At 37.3% G+C, this 18,066-nt stretch overlaps 1 long non-coding RNA gene across 1 annotated transcript; it reads right to left on the bottom strand.

Annotated features, from left to right (window-relative positions):
* Positions 1–788: 788 nt before the first annotated feature.
* LOC104867352 lies at positions 789–16,580 on the bottom strand. The gene is made up of 3 exons (XR_781744.1): positions 16,352–16,580; positions 6,274–6,385; positions 789–920 (listed from the first exon to the last, which is right to left on the bottom strand). It is a non-coding gene; the product is annotated as an uncharacterized LOC104867352 (long non-coding RNA).
* Between the last annotated feature and the right edge of the window lie 1,486 nt (positions 16,581–18,066).

The raw sequence follows: 18,066 nt of genomic DNA, 5'->3' as shown, positions 1-18,066 counted from the left end.
AAAAACTTCAGGAACAGTGAATGAGTTTGTACTGAGATGTACAGAATTTTTTTCCTTGTCATTATTTTCTAAACAATGGGGTATAACAACTATTTGTGTGTCATCTACCTCATAGTAAGGATTACAAATAATGTTGAGATGATTTAAATTATAAAGGAAGCTCTTCCTGGGCTAGATGCAAACATTTGGCCATTTTATAGAAGTGATTATGCACCCAGGGATTTGGTATCCAGAGGTTCCTGGAACCAGATGAGACAGATAATGAGAGAAGGGACTGTACAAAGTGAAGCTCTACCTTTCATATCATTCTAAAAAGATACCATTAGCATTGTTGATAATATTTGACCTGTAAAAAGTCATGGAGGGCCACTAACCCCAGGGTAGGAAGCATGGTGTTAGCTAATGATAGGGCACAAAAGTCCTTCTCCAATTTTGATTCCTGACTCTACAGCTATTTCACTCAGTTCCCTTCACCTGAAGTTCACACCCACATATTTGGCCAGCCAGAGTGACATGGTGATGACTGAACACATGGGCTGGGCATCAGCCTGACTTAACCTATACTCTCACCTTGGTCTACTCTGTGACCTCCGCTTATCCATTGCTGTGTTGTTGTTTTTTTTAATCTTCATTTTAAGTATTAGAAAGATAATATCTACAAATAACTTTGCTTTGAGTATTCGTGAGATAAAGTGTGAAGTTCCTACATCCATAAACAATAAAAATCCTTAAATAAGTCTTAAAATCTAAGAACTTTACATATGCTGTAAAATTCTACTGACCACTTGTTTAGACTCAGTTTGTCCAAAGCCCTTGATTTTCTTGTGTGTTCCCCTGGGTCAGGCAATGGTTCCTTTGTCTTTCTCTCTCCTTTAGTCCCAAAAGTTCTGTATCACCCTCTTCCTCCGCTTCTTCTGTGTCTACAATCAATACCATTAACAATGTGAAGTTAAAAGAAGACCAACCAAGCAAAGGAGAGCAAGTAAAGGGCTTCTTATCCAGAGTTTCTGTAGCAAAGCGGCTGGCTACTATTGCTTGCATTTGGCAGAGCCTCAAGGAAGGTGGAGGTGTGGGGACCTTCCCTGGGGCTCACAGGGAGGGTTTAGGGTACCCTGGATGGGGGTTATTGGTTCAGGGCTGCTGCACAGCACACCCCAGCGTCCCCTCACAAACTGTATCTAGGGGTGGCTTGGCTGTGACTGGAGATGGCAGGACTGGCTGGTAGGACTGAGAGCAAACCCTGGACAGCAGTGAAGTCACCCACACACTCACACCAGGAGGCAGTGCTCAACCCTTGATCATGGACTCGGTACAGGCAGGTCAAGGGCTCTTTCCTTCCTGGATCCCCCCATCTCTGATCACCCTGCAGCTATCTCTCCAAAATCACTTCCTTCTCTTTCTGCTTGATAGTATATCGTCTTTCTTCATCCCAGAGGTTTAGCAAATGATCTTTTCTGTATGTGTGGTACTGTGGATCAAAACCAGGGCCTTTAAACTGAGCTACCTCCTCAGCCCTATTTTTCTATGCTTTATCTGTTTTTGAGACAAGGTCTCCCTGAGTCATTAAGTTGGCAAGGCTGGGCTCCAACTTGCAGTCCTCCTGCCTCAGCCTCCCAGAGTTCTAGGAGTTCTTAAAGTTCTTAATTATAGGTTTACATCAGCAAACCTGACATAAATGATCAATTTTCAATAAATACTTTTTAAAATTAATTTTCTCCTAATCTATCTACCTGTCATCTGTTTCAAAGTTAAATTCCATATATGTAATGGCTTATAAAAGCATTAATTCATCTCCAATTTGGAGAGGTAGATGGGCCATTCCTGGATGTGTAGGCTGGCATGGACACTTGTGAAGATAATTGGCCAACTGTCCCCCTATAAAGAAAACATGATGTCCCCTTGGGTTTTTGAAAATATTAAAAGCAGACATTTCTCAGACAAAGAAGTAAAAGCAGCAAATAAATATATGAAAAAAATGTTCCACATCACTGGTCATTGGAGAGATGCAGATGAAAACAACACTGAGATTCCACCTCACCCCACAAAGAATGGCTGTTATCAAGAAATCAACCAATAGCAAATGTTGCCTGGGTTGTGGGGAGAAAGGAACCCTTCTCCATTGTTGGTGGGAGTGCAGACTGGTGCAACCACTGTGGAAATCAATATACAGATACCTGAAAGAACTGGGACTAGAGTTTCCATTTGACCCAGCTATTCCTCTGCTGGGTATCTTTCCAAAAGAATTGAAAGAATCATACAACAGCGATATATGTGCACCCATGTTTATAGAGGCACAGATTGTAATAGCTAAAACTTGGAAACAACCCAAATGCCCCTCAACTGGAAATTGGATAAAGAAGATGTGGTTTTTCTATAAAATGGAGCACTACTCAGCCAAAAGGAATGAGACACTAGAAAGACTTATAGCTAAATGGATGCACATTGAGGCTATACTCTTAAGTGAAATAAATAGGACACACAAGTAAATACTGAATTTCTCTGATGTGAAAAACTAAAAGTGTAAATAAGTTCAAATGGTATAACTGAGAGGGTGAAATAGGAAGAAAATGGCTAAAGGGGAAGTGGGAAGGGGAGGGGAAAGGAAATAAGGGAAAAGAAAAAATGTAAAGAAAGGAAAAAAATGGAAACAAAGTCTTTGTGAAGAGGTAAGGGTGAAGAGGGTGAAGGGAGGGCAGGGGTATGGGGAAAAAACAAGAACCAAGGTACATCACATAAAGGTACAAGATTCCAATGATAAATGTAACTCTATTGTTTGCTTTAAATGTACCAATAAACTTAATGGGGAAAAGAAAAAGATTAAAAGCAGTCCAGTTCTTGGAAACTCTCCCCACCCACGTGGGCTTCCAATCTGTGAAAAATGATCAAGTGCAACACACAGGCAGAGCTGGAAGTGGCCCAGGCGTGGTGCTGAGGCCCATGAGGCAGCAATTTGAGAGCTTCCCACATTTAGGAAATTCACCTTGACTTCCGGCTTCCTCTTCCTCAACAGGAGAGTCAAATCCCCGCCCCACACCTGTGGGTGGCAGATGGGAGACGCACTTCTAACAGAGGCATTTTGTGTCTATTTCTTGGAAACTGCACAGGAGGTAAAGGCTGAGAGGAAGACAGGAAAATCACGGAGGGATAGCAAACAGAAGTGGGGTTCAACAACACCACTGGATGTCAGGCTTTATCTTATTCCTATCTTGCATGATGTTCTTTAAGAAGGGGATTCTGATGTTGTGATTACATTAAGGCACTGTGCATTTGAAAAAGAAGAAGCAATTTTGAGAATTTTTCAAAATAAAAAGAATGATCTGAAGAATTACTCTGCTGTAAAGGAAAAATGAGTAATTTGTGGGAAAATGAATGCACCGTGAGACCACAATATTCAGTGAAATAAATCAGACACAGAAGATTCACTATGACACAAGAAATTGAAAGTATAAATAATTTAAAGAGCAAAACACAAGACAGATAATAGAAAACAGACAGATCTTTTGCAATGGAGGAGACCACGAAATGGAGGGAAAGGAAGGAAAGAGGAGGTAAAAAGAATGAAGGAGTGTTATGCTCATTTATCAATGACCCCGATCATTATGTACTACATATATGGACTCATAAAAATAAAAATTACAAATTGTGCCGCTATAAACATAGATGTGCATATATCATTGTGATATGATTCTTTTAATTCTTTTGGAAAGATACCCAGCAGAGTTCGTAATAGCTAAAACTTGGAAACAGCCCATTTGCCCATCGGTTGGAGACTGGATAAAGAAGATGTGGTTTTTCTATAAAATGGAATAGTACTCAGCCTTAAAGAATGAGAAATTAGAGTCATTCATAGGAAAATGGACATATATTAAAGATATACTCCTAAGTAAAATAAATAAGTCACACGTGTAAATATGGAAAAATTTCTCTGGTGTGAAAAACAATAATGGTACATAAGATTGCAATGATATAATTGACAATGTGAAATAAGAAGAAAAGGGCTAAAGGTGTAGGGGATGTGGGAAGGGTAGAAGAAAGGTAATAAGGGAAAAGAAAAAATATGAGAAAATGAAAAAATGGAAATAAAGTGTTTGTAAATAGGGAAGGGAGGGGGTGAAGGGAGGGAAGGGGTATGGGGAAAAAATGAGAACCAAGACCTGTCATGTAAAGGTACAAGATCCTAATGATGAATGTAACTGTGCTGTATACCTAAAATGTACCAATAAACTCAATGAGGAAAAACATTAAAATTAAAAAAGAAAGAGAAGATAGATTTACTTAACCTAATGTAAACCTGTATGTGAAAATGTCGCATGGTGCCCTGTAGTGTGTACAATTTTTATGAGTTTATATCAATTAAAATATATTTGATTTTAACAAAATAAGACAAAATTAAAACTTGTCAGGGTTTTGAAGCAGGCACCAGCTCTGAAGCTAGAGTACTCTGGACACCTGCCTATCCCCAGGCCCAATTCCACCACCTCTAGCAACCTGAGATCTGAGGCGCCTGCAGAAACAGAATCCAAAGAGTGCAGCTGGCAACTCTAAAACAAAACAAAACAAAAAGATGAGCTCAGGAAAATAGAAGTTTAACATGCAGGGTGGGGGAACCCTGGTGTTTTGACTTTCCTGACCATGGGGTGTAAATCTGGGAGCAACACTCCCACACCTGTGACAGGGCCTGTAGGCCACTGATGGGGCCTGAAAAGGGCCTGGTCCTGCAGCAGTGGGTGTTCCTCCTGCACAGAACCAAGGAATCCAAGGGTGAGACTGCATTGGGGTTCTGCTGTAGGAGCTACTAGGGGAGGAGGAGGCTGGGGGGGGCTGCGACTTCCCAGGAGACACTGTGACCCCAAGCACTTAAGTGGCCAGTAGTTCAGGGATCCTTCCCAGGGAGCCTCTGGCCTTCCCAGAGCCTGTGGTAGGGCATACCTCCAGGAAAGAAAAGAAGAGCTGTCTTATGAGGCTGGGTTTTGTTCCCATGTAGACCTTAGTGAAAAACCCAGGCGTAGACCCCGGTTCTGCTCCAAAGACAAAAGTCCCCACCACCGCCTGCCCCAATTTTCCTGGCTGTAAAGGTGGGTGGGGATAATATGGCCAGCAATTTGAAAGTGGGAGGACCAGGAATGGGCTTTGTAAGGAAAGGATCTGAACTCCCATATTTGTTGGGATTCCCTCCTGTCCTGTCATGGCCAGGGGGCAAGAGGTCTTGTTCTGGGTCATTTGAGCCTAGAGATTAAGGGCTCTTGGAAAGGACAGGTACTCTGGGCTTATGGCATAAAAGAAATAAAATTAAAAACAGCTTTTGGGGCATAAAAATAATCCATCTACTCTTTGATGGAAAAGGGAGACTCATAACCTTCAGGTTGTAAGCCAAGATAGGAGCACCCCACAACCAAGATTCAGAATAGGAGCAGCACACCCAAGATTCAGGATAGGAATAGTACATTCAGGATTGAGGGTAGAACAGCACACCCAGGGCTCAGGATAGAAGTTGAGATAAATGCTTATCTAGATTAGAATGATTCAAGATGTTCTATTTTATTGAGAAAAAATACAAATTATGATCAAATCGGGTGCATAATGGTCATTGTCCTTCAAGAAAGCACAGCAGAGTACTGGGAAGAACCTTGGCCCTCAGGATGGTGACTCCCTGAGAAACACTGGTCACCCAACCCTGGCTTTCTTCCTCTGGAAATAGAAGCGCCTTGTAGTTTTCTAAAACTTAGAGTCAAAAGCAATGTAATTGACATGCTAGTCTTTCTCTGTACTTGGGCTTAAAACTCAAAGGTTGGAACCAAATATAGCACTATCTACCCATCAACCACACATCTTTATTTTTTATATGTAAGTACCCACACCTCCATCCATTCATGAAAAGCTTTCTCGCCTTTAATGCTAGGTTAGAGTGAGCACAAGTGTTTGTCTCTGCCATCAGTGCCTAAGGTGAAGTGCTTATCCCTGACAAGCTGCAGCCAAGAAGAGGTTGGGAAGGCACATCAGCATGAAAGAGATGGAGATGGCCTTCAGAAAGATGCAACCTGCAGAACTGAACAGGAGGACAACAAAACGCAAGGAATACAAAATATCATTTCAGAACTGCTTCCATAAGAGCTAAAAGGACATCGCTGTGATCTGGGCGGAAAAAGAAGGGAAGATAGTTGTGTGGACATGGGAAAGGGAGACCCTGATGTTGACAAGGACACAAGCTGGTACCTTCGTGTACTCACTAGGATCTAAGTATCATGCTGTGGCTGGAGTCCTAGGAAATCCTACCTTGTCGGCAAATTGAGTTCTAATCAAATGTTGCACTTATGGAAATTCAATATGCAATAGTTTGATTTTCTCTTCTGATTGCCTTTCTGCAAGACCAGACATGGGATAGAAACTGCAAAGAAGGGAAAAGCCAGTGAGTAGTTGCGAATCAGAGCCTGGATAGCACCTCCTTCCCAGATCCCCACTCTGCTCCTTTTTCTCCCTCAGATGAAAGGCGCTGGAGAAGTTGTGGATATTATTATTCTCTGGGAAATGTTGAGAATTTGGCACTCCCCGCTGCCAGGGCACTGCCTGCTGGCCTGGAACATCTCTCCCTTATCTGCTTATGATTAGGATCTCCCTGAAATGCAGGCCACACAGGTGTGCTCTGCAGAGCATGCTGAGCCCATCTGCACCATAAATAGTCATGAATGTTCCAAAAGTCCCCTGCTCTCCTCTCTTCTCGCCCTCTCTCTGATCCATATCCCTCTTCCACATACTTTTCTCATTGCACGACTTTAGCCACCAAGAAAAGTTTTGCTAATCAACCTGATGTTGCCATTGCCAACACAGAACTTATTGCATTTTAAGAGGCCTAAACTAAGGTCCTTCTCTCTTCTACTTTTTCTTCTTTCTCTTGGGAACACTGGATTTGTGAGCTTTGTTAGAACCATTGGGAATTTTAAGATAATAAAAGCTAAAGAAAGGGCTGGGGGTTTTGCTCTGTGGTTCTGCCTCCTGCCTCCAAGCACAAGGTCCCAAGTTTTATCATTGGTACCAAAAAGGAAAAAAAAAAAAAAATTAAAGAAAATAGATGATTCTAATTCACCACATATTCTAATAAGAAACAAAACCTAGAAATATGACTCATGAGTCTCTGGAGCACCTGTCCCTGTGTCTGACTAAGGAGCTATTCCTGCTGTGTCCTCCACTCTGTGCCTATAGCTACTGATACACAGGTGATGCACACTTGGGTTGGGGTTGCTTCTCAAGGGTGTCCGATCCCTTTCTTTCTCTGCCTTCTGTTGTGCTTGTTTGTATTTGATACACTGGAGCCCACAATAGTAAAAACTGCCCTCCTGTAAATACCAAACATGACTCAATCCCTGAGCCACTCAGATGAGGTGGGACTTGGGTTAAAATTGCCCACCTATGTGTTCCTAATGAGGAACTTGCAGAACGTTTTGCCAGTGAGTCGGTGTAAGAAGTCTTAGCAAAGCATGTGCACTTATTTGGCTGAAATGACCTGCAACGTTATAAGCAAGCTCATCTGTTTTCAACAGGTTCCCTCAAATAATTGTTTCTAAAGTGTATTTAACTGGGCGTGGTGGGGCACTCTGGAAGGCTGAGACAGGAGGATCATAAGTTTGAGCCCAGACCCAGTCAATACTCACTGACTTATATATTAAGGCCCTGGGTACAAACCCCAGAAACTCTCCCATACAATTTGCACACACACTCACACCCACATCCACATCCACACACACACATACACACTGTACATTTTGGATCAATAATTTCTTGGATTCTTTGCATATCTTTTAATACTATTCTCTGGGAATTAGTAGCTGCATAATACTTTCCTTAGCTTTCAGCTGTGTGAATGCTGCGTTCCTCCTGTTTGTATTTATTGTAACTGAATATAGTGGCTATTTCTAAAAAATGTAGTAGACAAGATTGAAAACAAAGACTTAAACCATCTGATATAAATCATAAATCACCAGTATTTGTCCTCTGAATATGTGAAAGGATTAAGAAGTAATGGCTTGCATTGCATTTTATAACCAATAATTCATTAATAATAATTAGTTGCCACTGATGTATTAACTAGGAACCAATTCATAGAATTAAAACAGCAATTCTTTTTTTTAATTTTAACACTGAAATACAATTTTCAATAAAGATTGTTGAAGTGAACATATCAATTTAAATACAAAAATATTTTTCAACTGGAAAATCATTACACTAAAACAGATTTGACAATCTTATTCACAGCTATTGTAGTTTATAGACCACTTAATTAATATATCCTCTGTTTATCCCTTGTCTTCCCCTCTTTTCATGGTTTACACCTCTTTTTCTATTAAACTGACTAAAATAACAATTCTTATAAATTTTGACAGAAACGATGGCATTTTGTAATAAGCATCATGTATGATCAATATTTTAAATCATTAATCTTTACAACAATGTGGCTGATCTATTTGGTACATTGTCAACTAATTTAAGTGGAAAAATTAAGTGACTACTGATATATTTATTTACATATTTAGAAACAAACTTTTAGCATTTAATTCTTTAAACTATTCAGAACTTTTTGTCCATAATTATATATGATGAGCAAGAAAGATGTGCATCCTTGTCAATTTAAAGATAAAAAGAAATATGAAAATCTGCAAGATAATTTTAAATTTAATGTAATTGGCACAGACCTATATATTTACTATTAAACTAGGTTTGAAATCCATATATCCTTGAAATTAAAGGAGAAAAATATGTTCATTGCTTTAATATTATTATAATTTAGTGCTTTTTGAAAAAGGCTCATTAGGAATAATTTAGTGTATTCTGAAGATTTCCATAAAAGAAATCCATATTTTCAACATTACATCAAAATGCAATGAGTTAAAGAATCAGTTACAATTTTTACTTTTTGAAAATGAAGAGTATACTTTCAAATCCATAAATGAAAGTATTATTAAAGTCCTACTAGATGTACAAAACAGAGCTAAAAGTATTCACTTCAAGACTGAATTTCAAACAAAAATATAGTACTGTGTTTAGGCATTCTAGCTATAAGGAGGGCTATTTGTAATCCTTTAGCAGACAGAGGTGAACACTCCAAGCAGAATTATATATACACGAATAAAAAGTGAGTGTGTAGGGGTATTAGGCAAAGCCTTGCTTAACAATTTTGTGCATGTTTTATAATTATAGGGACAAAAATGCATATAAGTTACAATGCCCATTTAAAAATCCATTCACAAATCATTTGAAAATTTGTAGAATTGATCTTCTTAATTATTCCATTAAGTTAACTTCCTAATTGTTATACATTCTGGCTATCAGTCTTTGACTTCTAATCTTTGACAACAAATCATTGGCTTCTCTTGAATGTTTGTGTAATGTGTAAAATGCCAAGAACGGGCTAAGTCTTGTTGAACTGATCACAGAAGGGACATATTTTACTCAACTGGGTTGCTTCATTTTGGTCTGATAAAATTGAGGCACATATTTTGAATGACCTGAGAAAGGTTTTTAAATCAGGCTCTGTAGAATTTCAAACAGCCAAACATGTGATATAGAAATAAGAATGATCTGCTCTGTACAAACTACTGCAAGGACGCAGTGTTTATCCTGCAAATCACAGATTTCATCCAGGGAAATTTGGATATTATCAAATCATGACACTAGAGAGTTTATTAACCCTACAGCTACCTCACTGCCTTTTTTTTTTCTCATTAGTTTTGTTTCTTTCTTCTCTGGAAGTCCTGGTCCTGCTATCTTATTCTCTTTTTGCATTCTGAATGTAAATAATCACCTATACTTGAATATTTAAAAGAGTTTTTATTCCTACTGCAGCATTCCTTCAAATTCCAATATTTACAGTTGCTTCTTTAACTGCATTTCTGCTATGTCTGGTGATCTCAGTTTTTATTGTCTTTTTAAGGTCTCAACAATTCTGGATATTACTTTAGAACATGAGAATCCCCTGCCATCGGCCAAGAAAAGGGTTACATCTCCCACTCCTGCTGCTCCAGCCCCTCTGTTCTTTCTGCTAATGTCCAATAGGGTCCTTGCATCCTGGGAAGATTGCAGATTCCAGGTGAAGTGTAACACACAGCTCACAGACCGCATCATCATCCCTAGAACACAGAACCCACCTCCAGCCGCAGCTGTTGGAGATGCTGCTGTTTACATGGGTCCTGGTTCCACTACATAAGCCACATTGCTTTTAAATAATAGCTTTCCTCTCTCTTTTTAAAAACTATTCACATTTTAAATTGCATCAAAATACAGAAAACATGAAATTTTCCATCTAAATCTTTTTCAAGTGAAATTTCATTGTGATTGAGGACATCTGCATGGTTGGAATGGCTACACCACCATGCAGCCACAGATCTCTTTAATTTTGGAAAACTGAAACTCTCGACATTGAGCACTAACTCTGTTCCCTTTTTTGTCCACGTTCCTGGCAACCACCCTTCTACTTTCCCCAGAAATGTTTCCTAACTGGTGACTTTCCAACACTGGGTTTTGAAGGGTATAGTATGCTTACAAGAAGACACTTCAAATTATGTTTCTAAGAAACCATTCGAAGTGGTTCTCACTCAGGCACCAAGGGACTTCTGTGTTCTCACCCCCTGTCCCCATCCTACCCATTCTGCCCACTCTTTCCTTCTGGAAAATTATGATATAAAGAGATGGTCACATTTTACATGCAGAAGCCAATTTTTTCTTCTGATGGTATCTCTACATTACAGTGTCATTATTCAAGTGTTCAGAAAACCATTTTTATTTTCCTGATCAAAATCTTTAAAGAGTATGTTTATTAGTTTCATAGAAAGAGATCTTTCACCCCTTTATCACTAATTCCCTATAGAGAAAAATTAAGCAGCTTTTGGCATATATATGTATATATTATATATATAATTTATATACATCAGATGTGAGATGTCTTCTTTGTTACTAAGATTTGCAAAAGTACTTTCCAGACTATGAATGTATAGATGAGAAGATAATAGATGAATATGTCATTGCTGAGTATATATATTCCTTTGTCTGTCATTACTGTATGCTGTCTTAAACATCCTAGAAAGATTTTTGATGCTTTCTAAAATCAAAGCTATATTGAAAGTTGAAATCACATATTTGTGTAGCTCTGTTAAAATTAAAATTTCAGCGATTGTGACATATACACTAGGGAGGAAATATCAGCATAAAATACAAAGACTGATATATTAAATAATAAAATGTTTACTTGGAATCATGTATAACATGCAAGTTTTATGTAGCCCTGATAAAGATGTTCTTCACTGTTTAGACAGAAATACCCTAATTTAAGATAACAAATAAGTAGAAGGAATATAGACCTAGCAAGAAGGCTAAAGGCCATGGTATAGTTAAAACAATAAAGTTAAAATACAGTAACATCTGGGTCATCAGTTATGTTTGATCTTGAAATCCTACCACTTTTATGCCATATTTTCATCAGCTTTTCATTCCTGAAGGATACTAGGAAACCATGATAAACTCTATGACATAATATGGGAATTTCTTGGTAAAAAGACACATCACAACGTGTCAGGAAATTTTCCTTCACAGATGTTTCTGTTGAGAATCAGCACTTAAGTCTGGTTTTTAAAAATGACAATGGTGTTTATCTGATCCCATAGAGTCCCATGATTTCTTAGTTTCTTCAGAACATCAAATTTAGATGTATCTCAAAAATATCAATAATGCTTCCAGGGGTGTATCTGGGAAATACCGTTTTCCTGCAATTAAAGTTATTCATAATTATTCATAACTTAATCCTCAAATATATTTGCTATTATTTTTCTTATTTAACTGCCACTTTTAAACATAATTTTGTACAAAGAAGTTGTGGCTTCATTTGTTGTTTCTTGACCATGTTGGAATTTAATGCTATAATATTTTCTGTGGTTTATGCAATTTTGCTGTCACTTAAGCTTACAAAGTATCTCTTAATAATGTGTTATATGTTTCTGCATATAAACCAAATCATTCCACTAACAACCAGCATCATTTCACTTGAACTAGAAATTTCTAAGACAATTTTAAAAGGTTACATTTATGATTGCAGCATTATTTATATGAAACACAATAAGAAATTAACTGAAAACACTGATAAAACCTGCATAACATTAACGTCACCCAGTATTTCTTGTCATGCGATGATAACCCCAGAACTGCTCTGGTGTGTTAGTACACTGCATGACACTGTATGACACTTCTCTGCATTGAAGGAATATTTTTTATCAGCTTGAGGAAGAATTGTTTTCTTTTTTTTAAGGCAAAATATATTTTGCGTACTCAAATCAGATAAAGTTTTCAGGTATTTTGTTAATAATTTTCTACTTATGTATGTTGACCTTTTTACGCTGTTTTCTTCTCAGAGCTCAACATGAGGATGTCAAAAACTGTACTTGCAGAAATGAAAGTATCCTCATTATGCTAATTTAGGTTCCACTGATAGGCATGTTCTGTTTTATAAATTACATCCTCTTGTCAGAAGTCAAAATGTATTTAAATAACTTCATGGAAATTGTCACCAAGATTTAAAATTGTGTGCTTTCTATGCCATTGTTGATTTAATCCATGGGCTTAGAAATGGATATATATTTATTTAAATTGTGTACATGATTATTTTGTCATAAATGTTATCTAAATGAAACATAGATGTGAGTGTAATTTCCATGTATATTTTGATAAAGTTTTGCATTTTAGAAACACATTTTAATTTTCAGGTTTAATAAGATATGCTAAGTAGTATTAGTTGCTGTATATTTTAGTGCCAACAAGTTTGTTTCCTGCATACTTGGAATTTTCCTAAAGGGTGAAATAAATATACATGTTTTCACAAAATTATTAAAATATCAAAAATTAAAATGAAAAGAGGTTTTGATTTATGAAAATCATTTCCTCTTCACTAAAAAGAAAAGCATTTCTAAGTTACATTTCCATGTCAGATGCTGGAAAATAAAATGTGGTCTCACTGAAATTGAGCATATTTACAAATATCCAAATCTTTAATAAATGATTTTTTAAATGTGAGCTTTAAAAACTCTAATAGTTTTAAGCTTGCTACTTAAACCATCAAAAGAAATCTGGAGAAGAACTAAGGGCTTACACCAACATGATCATTTTACTATAGAAAAATGTTTTACATTTCCTTTTCAACAATTCCTGATAAAAGATCAGATTTCTTTCTTTCTTTCTTTCTTTTTCTTCAGAAAGAGTGTGTCCTACACTTGGGTTTTGCATTCATTTGATTTTACTTTTCAGAATGACCAGTACTGCTGTTAGAATAATCTTTGATGTTCCAAAAATGGAAAAATCAAAGTGAAGAGCTAAATCTGTTCGTTTTTCAAACATATTAATCTTGTCAAGATAATACATAAAAATCAATCCTTGAAATTTTTTCCAGAGCCCTTTCTCTTCTCTTTTATCCAAAATATGAAACCACTTAGAAGGATAAAGCAATGTGAACAACTGCAGAAAAAAAAGAATTCTAAGTAATATTTTGGCTTCATGTATTTCAAAATGACCCAAGTGGACTAAGTTTGCCTGGTCAAAAATGATCTGTTTGTGTAACTATTGACATTTGTCCCATGCACGTAGCTCATATGTATGGCAGACTGAGAATTTCTAATGTGGCTTTTTTAACAATTCAACTGAGTTTCAAACCCCTGACAGTAACAAATACAAATTGTACCAGCCCCCAAAAAATTGTTGGGGCTAATTTTAATATTAATGAATTCTTTACAACCTCAGTTCAGCGGTTTCGATTAAGCTTTAATTAGTAGCCAGAGGGGAATCCAAAACAAAAATAAGGAGTTGAATTGCTAATTAAGTTAGTTTGATGAGGTAGAGTTTTAGTAAAAGACTGGTTGTTGTTAGCTGTGCAAGTTCTGACAAGCTAAAAATACTAAAGATTATCATTATTGTAACATCCTATGTTACCACTAGCTTTCTGCACAGAGCAGACAGTTCATTAGAGTTGGAGGCTTGGGGCTGTCAGTACTGGAATTAAGGCCTGTTAATAAGAGAGGAGGGCATAGAAGTAGAGGTCGGAGACAAGTCTGTGTGATTTTAACTCTGATTGGCTATAAATTAACTAACTAGCTACTATGATTGCACTCAACTACGCACATCTATCCACTAACGGTGTTTTCTGGGTTCTTTTTTTTTTCTTCTTCTTCTTTTTTTTTTGACATCCATTGCAATTTCCACAAAGACCTGATTTATTAGAACCTGATGTTACACAGGAATTTGCCTTCTATTCTGTTGACGGTGAAAATATTTTTCTTTATGTGCAAGTCCTGAACAACTTCCAAAATTCCATAATTTCATAATGAATTTGAAACTTAAAGCAATAGCTAAAAATCTGGATTGTCTACTACTCAAAGAATAAAATGTACCTTCTCCTATACCACTAATGATGCTCTTTTGAAAAAAAATTATTTTACTACTCTCAATAATAGGTTTTGTAGTTTTAAAAATATATATATTTAGATTATTATTTCAAACCTGAAAATTAACCCCTTGGTGTAATTGGCTATTCCTTATCGGATATGAATTCTCTCCTTGTACCCCAAAGGCTAGTTATCCCCCTCAAAGCTCTCTGGTGCCAGGGATTCTCCCAGGCTACACAAGAGGAATGAGAACCATCCTTGTCGGGATCGTGGAGAATGTAATTTGATTTCTCCATACTCCAGTGTTTTCTATAATTTGTATTTTATCCTTTTGCTTAAGGTTTCTAAGCCTACAAACCCAATAACTTAGGGATAAGAGAAGACAGAAAAATAAATGATATTGTTTCTGAGGTATTAAATATAAGCCTGGCTATCAGAGCTGCATGGCCATCGCGAATCATAATCAGGTACTTTGACTTAACACTGTTTTGTTTTATAATAAGGTGGTTGCCATGTGTTGGAAAACCTATCTGCCTGTATCTGAGGGCTGTGGTACCTCGGTAACAAATCCAAAACCCATTTTATAAGGCCTTAAATCTGCCCATTGTAATGTAACTCCACAAGTGAAAATCCACATCCAACTTTGCTCATGAATGTGGCTGGAAGATTACGTATATTATCATGAAAGGCTAAAGGCAAGCAGTGAATTAGAATGCAGTAGATCTGGCAAAAATAACTTTTAGTAAATCTTTTAATGCATAGTTTGCAATTTTTTTTGCTCAGCATGAAACTGATTAAGATACCCCTTCTAAGGAATATTTTCCCCCCACGTAGACACATTGTTTAATATAGTTGCAGCCCCCAGTACTTGACAAATCAGAATTTCAATGCTGCAAATGTGATGCTTGTTTAATGGCAGCAGAGAGTATTAATAATTTATCTATTTGAATGTAGAATGGATTCCAATTATAGTATTTCACATGGTGTGGCAAAGGAGCACACATTCCCTCAGTGGTGAAGTCCTCATTGTAGGTAAGGTACTGGTATTAGCCAGGGGAATTCAGAAACCCTATACATGTCATTAAATAGGTTCATCAGTTGTTATGAGTTATAATTTAAGTGAAAATCTATTGAAAGTTGTCATTTAAATAAGTGCTAACACCATAAGGAGAAAAATTTTCTTTAAATCAACACTATTGGTTTCTCAAGATAGACTCTGTTCAGGAAATTTATAAACTTAAAGATGAGAATTAATGTCATGCATGTGATTTTTATAAAATCTTCCCCTTTAATGTAATACATAGCATAATCAGTTTAAGTTATATGAAATACGGAATATTAAATCATTAAAATAATTGTTTAAAATCTAATTCATAATCTATGGTTGTGTTTCTGGGTTACCAAATTAATGAATCCTGTGAGTCAGAATCAACTTGAAATATGAACAAACAAAGAAACCTGCTGTTGAAATAATTTTTCAAAAGCTAATGAGGGCCAGGTTTTATTAACCAATTTTTTTCTAGTTTTGTTATACACAAAATCTAAAACCAAAAATCCTCAAATATTGATTTTAAAAGTAGAAAATTCTACATTTTATTTCTTGATTGCAAATATCTCCAAGAACTTATTAGTGTTTTGCTTTCTTTTATGGCTCAAGGATATTAAAGAGTATTACTGAAAGTGGGGTTTCTTCTCTTATCTCCCAGAATCTCTCTGCTTTCAGACAAGTGAGGGTGATAGAGATTGTAGCAGGACAGATATACCTGAGACTTAACGCAAAGAATATTTTACACGTAGTAACACTACAATGTTATGAGATCTACCTTACTTATTCTTTTACTCTGTTTTTTTATCTCATGAAACCCTACCTTTTAAATTTTATTCATAAACATAGCTAAAGAAATGCATATAAAATATACTTCCTTAGAACAAGCAAAATGTACCTTAGCAACATCACGGCTGGGTTGTGAGGAGGGACACGTTTTTTTCTGTCCCCCAGGGCAAGCAGCTGTCACTCTGCAGGACCCAATCTGTAGGTCTTGTCCTCAGTGCTACAATTCCAAAGCGTCCTCTCAGTTTTACTATATGTGGTTGCAGGAAATAAATTAGTATTTACGTTCACGAAAAGTGTCTTCTTAAGATCAGACTGTTTGCACATTCTCAAAAGTAGAGAGGTCCTTGAGGAAGCAAAATGATAGAAACCCTTTAAATTACAAGTTAAATGATTCGATGAGACTTTCACCAGAAGAACTTTTCCAGGCATAGAGAAATTAAGAAACATAAGCACTTTTAGTTTTTCTTATTCATCTAGCTGTGTAATTCTAGAAGAAACAATTATGCTCTTTTGTGTCTGCATAGTGGTCTGCTATTTCCAGAGATAACAAACCCCCTTTGCTTCAAACCTACATGAGCTTTAAAAATGAGTATTATAAAAATAACAAAGCTGCTTGTTGCTTATCTTTAACTCTCACTTAATCTATCCTTAAGTAAATAAGACAGTCACAGCATGCAAAAAGCATCCTTTCAACATAATCGCCAGATTTACAAAACCACCGCAGGTATTAGATTTTTAGTCAAGCGAGTGCTGTAGGAATGATGATTACGGTATCCTCATGGTTTGGGGGAATTTTAACATGCTTGTATCTTAAAGATCTATTTGGTCTGTAACTTGATAAGAATATTAGCATTCTGTTAAAATTTCTATTTGCATGTGTTGTTGCATTTTATCTAAAACCACAAAAGAGAATGGACTGGCATTTCCTACCTACTTTCTGGTGCAGACTTCTGATTTTCCAAAGAGCTAGCTTGTGTCATATTTAAATAAATCCCTTAGAATAACTCTTGGGTCATATCTTAGGAAATATTCACAAGAAGATCAGTAACCCACCCAGCATTCAGAGGTGACCACAGAGCCAGTCCATCTCTGAGCTCTAAATTCCATAATCACTCCCACAATTGGCTCTGTTATTGCCTGTGGTTGCAGTTGGTCCATACATCTCTCCAGAGCCATGGGGCAGGCAGGATCAAACCTACAGGGCTAGGAGAGGAAGACTGTTGTCCAGTGGGATGGATAAATGGGGCTTGAAAGACTTATTCTGCAATGAGAAGTGGACATCAAGCTTTCAAAATGTCTTTGTAATGGGGATTATGCCCACACGGGGAAGAAAATAAGCAATGGAGACCCTGGGCCTCCATCACCACACTGGTGCTGCTCATTGTTGTTGGTCACTGCTTGGTAAAGTGGAGTTTATAAGTGAAGAATGAAAGAATGAATGAATGAATGAATGAATGGAGGCCACTCTGGAGTCAAAGTCACCTTTTATGAAAATGATCTACCTACAAAAGAGCATTGACAATGCTTCTACTCTGGAAATGGCAAAAGGAAAGGTTAGCATTTTAGGGAGCTGCTGCTGCTGAAGCTGTTTCCTCAGGCAGGAGCCAGGCCCTGTGGTCCCTTCTGGAGACAAGGCACCATTCCTGCGAGACTACCTCTTCTAGGGCACCCGCAGATGGAGCCAGGTGTGAGGACAGACACCTGCCCAGGCCAATGGTGCAGGGACAGAGAGAGACTATTCCAGATGAAGGTACCAGGGAAAAGCATCCTGGAGGCTTCCTCCAGTCTGCCCTGAGTGCTCTGGCCAAGAGAGAGGAGGCAATG

Source organism: Fukomys damarensis, unplaced genomic scaffold (assembly GCF_012274545.1).
Source record: "Fukomys damarensis isolate Sample0158 unplaced genomic scaffold, DMR_v1.0_HiC HiC_scaffold_9, whole genome shotgun sequence".
Lineage (NCBI taxonomy): Eukaryota > Metazoa > Chordata > Mammalia > Rodentia > Bathyergidae > Fukomys > Fukomys damarensis.
This window is presented reverse-complemented; position numbering and strand designations above follow the sequence as displayed.